Source organism: Rousettus aegyptiacus, unplaced genomic scaffold, assembly GCF_014176215.1.
Source record: "Rousettus aegyptiacus isolate mRouAeg1 unplaced genomic scaffold, mRouAeg1.p scaffold_m13_p_4, whole genome shotgun sequence".
Classification (NCBI taxonomy): domain Eukaryota; kingdom Metazoa; phylum Chordata; class Mammalia; order Chiroptera; family Pteropodidae; genus Rousettus; species Rousettus aegyptiacus.
This window is the reverse complement of record NW_023416307.1, coordinates 87,820,926-87,831,257: the sequence shown is the minus strand read 5'-3', so window position 1 is coordinate 87,831,257 and position 10,332 is coordinate 87,820,926. Positions and strand designations below refer to the sequence as shown.

Genomic DNA, 10,332 nt, shown 5'->3' with positions numbered 1-10,332 from the left:
GGGGTTGGGGGGTGGGGGGAGAGCCAGAAAGTGACATGTTCAAAGTCACAAGGCAGAAAAGAATGGGTAAGTTTGAGAGATGAAAGAAGAACATTACGGCTGGATCACAGAGTAAAGAGAAAAAGAGTAGTAGCTGAAGCAGGGCAAATAGGTATGGAATGAATTGTGCAGGACCTTAGAAGCCATTTTAGAGGTGTTGACTTCTGTGGAGAATTTTAACAAGGTTGTTGCATGATCCTGTGTGAGATTGCTGTGCCTCTACTATGGAAAATGAATTAGATGGGATCAGAGAGAATTACTAAGGTGGCTCCTGCAATAATTGAGACAAGAGGTGATAGAGTGTAGACTGGAATGGTGGCAGTTGAGATGGAGTAGAAATTACTAGAATGTTGGGATACAAGTATGTTCATGTAGCTTTTGGCAAAGTGGAGAAAAGCTTTCCAGAGGGAGGTTATGAGTGATCACTGCTACTTACAGTTTCTCCACTGTGTCCTGGTCATCACTGCATATCTGGCCAAATGCATGGCATGTGGTAAGTGTTTGATACATGTTTGTTCAAAGAAAGACAGAAGAAAGTAAGAAAAGAAAGAAGGAAGGAAGTGGACAGTATTTCCAGGCTTTTAGTGGAAAGAAAAAAAAATCACTGGAAGACTCTTCACCATTCAAAATTCAGAAATTCTTTCCTGATCCTTGATAGAAAATAGCTATTAAATTGAATACAATATTTTATTATTATTAATTGATTTGTGTAGTGACTACTTCCAATATTGGACCACAAATGATGCTGCAGCCTGGTCTGTGTACCATGGGAAAAAGAGCTATACTTCTTTATTTTATTATTATTATTTTACTGTTTATTGGAGAAACATTGGTTAATACAATGATATAATTTTCAGGTGTACATTATAATTTGACATCTATATATTAGATTGTGTGTTTACCACCCAAAGTCTAGTTTCCTTCCGCTACCATGTATTTGATCCCCTTTATCCACTTCACCCTCCCTGGACCCCCTTGTAATTTACCCCCTTTACCTCCCCCCTCCTTCCCAATCCCCTATCCCCTGGTAACCACAAGTCCATTGTCCATGTCCATGAGTCTCCATTTGTTTGTCCTGTTCATTTGTTGCTTTTAGGTTTACATCCCACATATAAGTGATATCATATGATTTTCAACTTTTTCTGTCTGGCTTATTTCGCTTAGCATGATTATCTCGAGGTCTATCCATGTTGTCGCAAATGACAGTATTTCATCTCTTCTTATGACTAATATTCCGTTGTATATATGTACCACTGCTTCTTTAGTCAATTATCTATTGTAGGACTCTTCGATTGCTTCCATGTCCTGGCCACTCTGAATAGTGCTGCTGTGAACATCGGCATGCAAATATCTGTTTGGATATGGATTTTTAAGTCTTTGGGGTAAATACTCAGTAGAGGGATTGCTGGATCATATGGTAGATCAATACTTAGTATTTTGAGGAACTGCCATGCTGTTTACTGTTTTGTTTTTTAGTGGCTGTATCAACATGTAGATCCGCCAGAAGTGTGTGAGTGTTCCTTTTTCTCCACATCCTCTCCAACATTTGTTACTACTTGTCCTGTTGATTATAGCTATTCTAACAGGTGTGAGATGGTATCTCATTGTGGTTTTAATTTGTATTTCCCTAATAGCTAGTGATGTTGAGCATCTTTTCATATATTTGTTGGCTATTTGTATGTCCTCTAGGGAGAAGTGTGTGCTCAGGTCCTCTACCAAATTTTTTGATTGGATCATTTGTTTTTCTTGTTGTAATTGAATTGTAGGAGTTCTTTGTATGAGTCCTTATCGGAGGTGTTGCTTGCAAATATATTTTCCCAATTGGATGATTCTCTCTTTACCTTTTTGACAATTTCTTTTGATGAGCAGAAGTTTTTTAGTTTAATATAGTCCCATTCATTTATTTTTTATTTTATTTCCCTTGCTTTTGAGGTCAAATTCATAAAATCCTCTTTGAGTTCAAGTCCTTGAGTTTAGTTCCTATGTTTTCTTCTATACTTTTTATTGTGTCAGGTCTTATACTCAGATCCTTAATCCATTTTGAATTAATTTGGGTGTGTTGCTAGACAATAGTCTAGTTTCATTCTTTTATAGATGGCCCTCCAGTTTTCCCACCCCCATTTATTGAAGAGACTTTCCTTTCTCCATTGTATGTTTTTGGCGTTTTAGTTGAAAATTATTTCCCTATATAAATATGAGTTTATTTCTGGACTCTCGATTCTGATCCACTGGTCTGTGGGTCTGTTTTTCTGCCAATACCATGCCGTTTTGATTACTATCGCTTTGTAGTATAATTTGAAGTTGGGCAGAGTGATGCCTCCAGCCTCTTTCTTTTTTTCTCAGGATGGCTTTGGCAATTCAGAGTTTTTTGTGCTTCCATACAAATCTGAATATTTTTTGTCCTATTTCTTTAAAAAATGCCAATGGGATTTTGATAGGGATTGCATTAAATCTGTATAATGCTTTAGATAGTAAGGTCATTTTAACAGTGTTGATTCTTTCAACCCAAGAACACAAAATATCTTTCCATTTCTGTGTATCTTCTTCAATTTCTTTTAATAGGATCTTGTAGTTTTCATTATATAGGTCCTTCACATGTTTCGCTAAATTTATTCCTAGGTATTTTGTTCTTTTTGGTGCAATTGCAAAAGGAATTATTTTTTCTACTTCTTTTCCTGACACTTCATTATTAAAATATAGAATGCTATGGATTTTTGAACATTGATTTTGTATCCAGAAACTCTACTGTATTTGCTTATTGTTTCTAGTAGTGTTCTTGTGGAGTCTTTAGGGTTTTCTATAGAGAGAATTACATCATCAGCAAATAGTGACAGTTCGACTTCTTTATTTCCTATTCGGATGCCCTTTATATCTTTCTCTTGTCTGATTGCACTTGCTAGGACCTCCAACGTTATGTTGAATAACAGTAGAGATAGTGAACGGCCTTGACTTGTTCCTGATTTTAGAGGGAAGGTTTTCAGATTTTCACTGCTAAGTATAATGTTAGCTGAGGGTTTGTCATATACGGCCTTTATTATGTTAAGGTACTTTCCTTCAATAGTGATTTTGTTAAGAGTTTTGATCATAAATGGATGCTGTATCTTGTTGAAGGCTCGTTCTGCAGCTATTGATATGATTGTATGATTTTTACTTTTTAATTTGTTTATGTGGTGTATCACGTTAATCGACTTGCATATGTTGAACCATCTCTGTGCTCCTGGGATGAAGCCCACTTGATCGTGGTGTATAATCTTTTTAATATGTTGCTGCATTTGGTTCACTAGTATCTTATTTAGGACTTTTGCATCTGTGTTCATGAGAGATATTGGTCTGTAGTTTTCTTTTTTTGTGTTATCTTTACCAGATTTTGGTAGCAGAGTAATATTGACCTTATAAAATGAGTTGAGAAGTGTTGCCTCCTCTTTGTTTTTTTTGGAAGAATTTGAGGAGAATAGGTATTAAATATTTTTTGAATGTTTGGTAGAATTCACTGGTGAAGCCATCTGCTCCTGGACTTTTACTTTTTGGTAGGTTTTTGATGATTGTTTCAATTTCCATACTACTGATCAGTCTATTTAGATTTTCTAGATCCTCTTTATTCAGTCTAGGAAGATTGTATTTTCTTAAGTACTGGTCCATTTCTTCTAGGTTATTGAATTTGTTATTATATACTTTTTCATGTTACTTTTGCATGATCCTTTGTATTTCTGTGATAGTTGTAATTTCCCCTCATTCATCTCTGATTTTGTTTATTTGTGTGCTTTCTCTTTTTTCTTTACTGAGTCTAGTCAGGGGTTTGTCAATTTTATTAACCTTCTTAAAGAACAAACTCTTTGTTATATTTATATTTTCTATTGTTTTTATATTCAATTTCATTTATCTCTGCTCTAATTTTGATGATTTCTTTCCTTCTGCTTACTTCAGGCTTCAATTTTTCTTCCTTTCTAGTTTTTTAAGATGAAGCATTAGGTTGTTTGTTTGAACTCATTCACGTTTTTGGAGGTAGGCCTGTAATGATATGAACTTTCCTCTTATGACCTCTTTTGCCATGTCCCAAAAGTTTTGACATGTACTATCATTATCATTAATTTCTATGTATCTCTTGATCTCTCTTTTTATTTCTTCCCTGACCCAGTTATTCTTCAGTAGCATGTTGTTTAATCTCCATGTATTTGTGGTTCTTCTTAATTTGTTTTTGCAGTTGATCTCTAGTTTCAAAGCATTATGATCAGAGAGTATGGTTGGTATGATGTACACCTTCATATTTGTTGAGTCTATCTGTGTGTCTCAGTATGTGGTGGATTCTTGAGACTGTTCCATGTTCACTAGGGAAGAATGTATAAGCAGCTATTTTGGGATGGAAGGCTCTGTATATGTCAATTTATGTCCAAATGGTCTAATATGTCATTTAAGGATGTTATTTCTTTATTGATTTTCTGTTTGGATGATCTATCCATATCAGACAGTGGGGTATTTAGGTCCACTACTACGACTATATTTTGTTTGGTCTTTTTCTCCCTTTTGTTATGTTAGTAATTGCTTTATATATTTCAGGGCTCCCTGATTGGGAGCATAGATATTAATAAGTGTTATGTCTTCTTGGTGCATGATTCCCTTTATCATTATGAAGTGTCCTTTGGAATCTTTCTTTACTTTTTTTAGTTTGCAGTCTATTTCATCTGATATTAGTACCACTACTCCCACTTTTCTCTGAATGCCATTTCCTTGAAATATTATTTTCCACCATTTCACTTTGAATCTATATTTGTCTTTGGAGCTGAGATGTGTCTCATGGAGGCAGCATATAGTTGGGTTTTGCTTTTTGATTCATTTGGCAACTCTCTGCCTTTTCATTGGTGAGTTCAGTCCATTTACATTTAGGGTGATTATGGAAATATGAGGTCTTCTTATAGCCATTTTACCTTTTGCTTTCTGGTAATTCGATGTTTCGATTGCTTCCTTATTCTTGTGTCTCTGTTTTTTTTATTTTGGTTGGGTTTTGTGGGTTTTGCCTCTGGTTCTTCTTGTTTTATGTTATATACTTCAGTTCTGAATATTTGGTGTGTGGATACCATTTTGAATATGTAAAAGATAGTGTACATATATATATGTATATATATATATATATCCATTTTCTTCTGCGCACATCTTATCTCCATTCCCCTTTGTGAATTTGGATCTCTGAATCCTCCTCTTTTCAGTCATTGTAATCTCAATTTGTCCTTATGTATGCGGAACATTCATTACTATCTTCCTATAGCAATTCTCCTTTTATTACTTAAACTTATAATGCCCTCTTCTTTACTTCTAATTGTGTATTTTTTGTTTTTTGGTTTTTTTTTTGGTCATTTTGTTTCAGGTGAGCTGACCCCTTTCAGTACAGATTCAATAAAAAGAAGAGAAAGAAAAAAACAATAAAATTTCTACATGTGATGAGAACTATTGGGATTTACTCTCTTAACAACTTTCACATGTACCACACAGCAATATTAGCTGTAGCCATCACGTTGTACATCACACCCCTACTATTTATTTATATCATGACTGTAATGTTGGACTTTTTGGCCATCTTCCTCCAATTCCCCTTCCCCCCACTTCTCTCCTATAGTAACCAGAAATCTGATCTCTTTTTCTATGAGTTTGTTTTGTTTTTAGATTCCATATATAAGTGAGATCACACAGTATTTGTCTTTCTCTGTATCACTTATTTCACTTAACATAATAGTAGGATTTTTCTAATTTTTTTTAATGATTGAATAATAGTCCTTTGTATATATACAACATTTCTTTATTCACTTATCCATCGGTGGACATTTTCCCCCATGTTTTGGCTATTATAAATAATGCTGTTATAAACATAAGAGTGCAGATATCTTTTTGAGTTAATGATTTCATTATCTTTGGATATATTCACAGAAGCGGAATTGATTGGTTACATGCTAGTTTTAGTTTAATTTTTTTGATGATCTATATTGCTTTTCATAGTGGCTGTGACAATTTGCAATCACATCAATAGTGCATAAGAGTTCCCTTTTCTCCACATCCACACAGCATTTGTTATCTCTTGACTTTTTGATGACAGCTATTCTAACAGGTGTGAGGTGATATCTCATTGTGGTTTTAATTTGCATTTCTCTAATGACTAGTGTTGTTGAGCATCTTTTCATGTATCTGTTGACGTTTTATATATCTCCTTTGGAGAAATGACTATTCAGATCCTTTGTTTATTTTTTAATTGAGTTTTTGATTTTTTTTTTTTTGCTATTGATTCGTGTGAGTTCTTTATATGCTTTTGATATTAACCTCTTTTCAGATAGATGATTTGCAAATGTTTTTCCCCATTTTATAGGCTGCATTTTAATTTTGTTGATTGTAACTTTTGCTGTGCAGAAGCTTTGTGGTTTTATGTAGTCCCACTTATTTATTCTTTATTTTGTTGCTTGTACTTCAGTTGTCATAACCGAAAAATCATTACCAAGACCTATGTCAAGAAGCTTTGTTCCTATTTCCTTCTAGGAATGTAAGGCCTTACATTTAAGTCTTTACTACATTTCAAGTTAATTTTTGTATCCCTGAACTTTTATTGCTTTTCAAAAGCACCGGTTTTTGGACTGAGATCATGTCTGTTTGCTCTGTTTGCTCTAGCCCACTATTGATCTATTACTCCCTTTCCAGCAGCTTTTTTTCTTACCACCATAGAAATTTCTAGTTCACCAATGATATAAACTTAACTCCTCTCTCTGCAGTGTTTATATTCTCAGATCTATTCCATGGTGACCTAAAAGCGCCTCCTATGAGTGCTGTAAACAATTTTTTAATTCTTATATTGTGTGTTTTCAAGGGTTTCTAAAGAATCAAGTGTGTATTTGGCCCCCAAAAGTTCAGAAGTTCAAACCGCCATCTGAATCTTTGAATACATTCTACTAACAAAGCTAACATAAGAGTTAGTTCCCTCTGTCATTAAAAGATGACATTAATTGCTCCCAAATTCCCAAATGAAAGAAGACTAAGCAGAAGTATGCAAAGCTAATCTTCATCAACCCATAGATACTAAAATTCAACAGGAGATCCCAGGAGAAACATCTAGTCTTTGGCAGCCTTTGTTTGCCCCAGTATAACAATGCTGAGAGTCAAACAAAAAACTTCAGTGCACCATACTGTTTCTGCTTGGAATAAATTGCTACTTGATGGTCCAAAATAACTGAGTGGATGAATATTTATTTGAAAAAAAAAAAAAAAAAGAAAACGTACCTAGTGAAATTAAATGAGAAGAACTGTGTTAGAGGCTTCTGGTGCTTAATCTTTTCTGGTTGTCCTCTTCTTCCTGGCACGAAACTGGGAAATCATACTTCTCTGCCCTTTCAATTAGCCTGGACTCTGTGTCTAATTTCTGCAAAACTACTGTGAGAAGATATGATATGTGTTGTCATTTATGGGCCAGAGCATTAATTACTGCATTTTAGTTCCCTGCTGCGTTGACCAAGAGAGTGTGTGCTACAGGTTATACAGCTGAAGTATGGTGGGTACCAACCAGCTCATCAGAGGCTACTGAGTAATTGCATGGACAACACTTGCTGCAGAGAGTCATCGGAAACTCACATAAGCAAGAAATAAATATCAGCTATGTTAAATCACTGAGATATGAGGTCTCCTCCCATACTCTTACCTGGTCTATCCCGATTAACGCAGTTGACGTTAGGAAAAATGTTAACTTCTTATCAATTGCAATAGTGCTATCAGTTTTTGGATGGTTGCATCCAACATTAAGGAATTATGAGTAGCTACAATAAATGATGATAATGTATATCTATTCCCCTGGTCATGGTTTAGTTCTCCCTAGGTAAGTCTAGGTTTAGAATAAACTGCCCAACACGTGGGGATAATCTCAAATACACTCCATCATTTTTTAAAAGTCAAGTTTACTAAACTATAATTCATCTACACAAAAGTCATCTTTTTAAAGCATGTACTTTTATAAATCTTTATTAATGTATACCGTCTTGCAACCACTACTTACATCAAGACAAAGATAATTTCAATCACACCCAATATTTTCCTTATACTCCTTCCTTTATCCCCAGCTTCCTGGCAATCACCACTCTGATTTATGTCCCTTTAATTTTGCTCTTTCCAGATAGTCACCTAAGTAGAATCATACAACACATAAGCCTTTTATGTCTGGCTATTTTAGGTTAGCATAATGTTTTTGAGATTCATTAACATCGTTACATCAATAGTTCATTTATTTTTGCTGCTGAATAGTAATTAATTGTATGGAATTATCACAGTTTATCAGTTCCTCAGTTGGTGGACATTTTGGGCTGTTATTAGTTTGGCGTGATTATGAATAAAAAAATCTATGAACATTCATATACATGTATTTATGTGGAGGTGCATTTTCAGTACTTTTAGGTAAATACTTAGAAGAGCTATTGCTTGGTCATATGATAAGTGTATGTTTAATTTTAAAAACTACATTTCAAAGTGGTTATACCATTTTGCATTGCCATTAGAAAAATATATTAGTCCCAGCTGCTCACATCCTCGACAGCATTTTGCCTTACTAGTTTTAAAAATTTATCCTCTCTCGGATGTGTATGGTAGTATCTTACCTTAATTTTTGACTGGCATTTCTTTAATGACTAATGGTGCTGAACATCTTTTCTTGTATCTACTTGAATCTCTTCCTTGGTGTGTCATTTATTCAAATCCTTTGCTCATTTTTTAATTTAGATTTTTGGTTTTTTATTATTCAGTTATAGTATTCTAGATCTATTAGATGATATATTCTAGACATAAATCCCTTATCAGATAGATATATGTTTACTGCATCATTTTTTAAATCAGATAATCTCAGGTTAAAAGGACTTTCTGAGGGGTTGAGAATATTAAAGAGCAGGGGTAGAGTGAAGACCTGAGGAAAAAAATGAATATTTTATACCTCTGCCTTTCTAGAAGGCAGAGAAATAACGGCATTTGTTTTTTTGGGGGAAATAACAATGCATAAAGAAAATGTGTATAGCTTCATGCTTTCTTATGTACAAATGGTGTAACTTCTCTATCATCTTCTTTCTTCTCTACTTTTATAACCTGCCATGAGGCAGCAACAGCCATATGTCCCCGAATGCCTCAAGACTTTGTCTCAATTCAGGGTGTCTTAAAGACAGTTTTGATAGGTATTCTTTTGTACAAATGTATGATTAAAAGATTTCAGCATTTTCTTTCACTGTGACATATTATTCTCAGAAAAGAACTTAGAATTATATGGATCTTTGAAAACCACCTCAGTAAATAGAAAAAAACTGCTTATCTTCTGGAAATTTCACTTATGATGTTAATTTAAACTTTTTTTTTTTTTTTTTTTTTTTTTTTTTTTTTTTTTTTTAAGAATCGAAAAGGTTTATCACTAAAATGACTTATGGTAAGAGAAAGCAGAATCATTCACATTTTTCTTACTCAAAGATACTTTATAAACTTATTCTGAAAAATTTGGTAGCCTTGTTTTCTACATTAATTTAAGTTTTTTCTTGGTTTTTAAATTAATAGTGACCAACAAAGGAGTTCTGACTAAAACTCAGATCATAATTTTTCATATATGTATTTTTGTTCAATATCTCCTGGTTATAAAGAACTGCTCTCAAGACATTCATTTTAATATGTCATTGATAATATTTATAATAGTACTGTTACATTGCATTTATTATTTATGAATACCGAGAGATTAAAAAAGTTTTCTCCCATTGAAGTCGATAAATATGTTAAGATTAAGAGATTAATTACTGACACTCTACATCCAAAAATGCATTTGAAAAAATATCATGAATTAAAAAATTTTGTGCAATCAAGAATATCAAAGGAGTCTACAGCCATGCCACCCTGAATATGCCAGATCTCGTCTGATCTCAGAAGCTAAGCAGGGTTGAGCCTGGTTAGTACTCGGATGGAAAATCATCTAGGAATACCAGGTGCTGTAGATGTTAAAAAAAGAAAAAGAAAAAAGAATATCAAAATATTGACTTTATATGATTTATATGTCATTGATCCATCAATGGAACCCCACTTCCGTAGAACACTATATTCTTTTCTTCATGCTTAATTCATATCACACAAAATAATCCCCCTTCCCTTTCTATTATTCATACATGATTTTTAAGTTCTTTATTCTATGCCATCAAAATTTATTTCTATGTAATGTAAATACTATTTAACACATAACAAAAGTAGCTGTTGAAGTAGAACTTGTAAAATGAAGAAGATAAGCTCCTCAAAGCCAATAATGACAAAAAAGAGATA

General features: G+C 33.7%; 1 pseudogene; it reads left to right on the top strand.

Moving 5' to 3' along the window:
• Positions 1 to 9,897: 9,897 nt before the first annotated feature.
• Positions 9,898 to 10,016, top strand: LOC118602495 (annotated as a pseudogene).
• Positions 10,017 to 10,332: the final 316 nt, after the last annotated feature.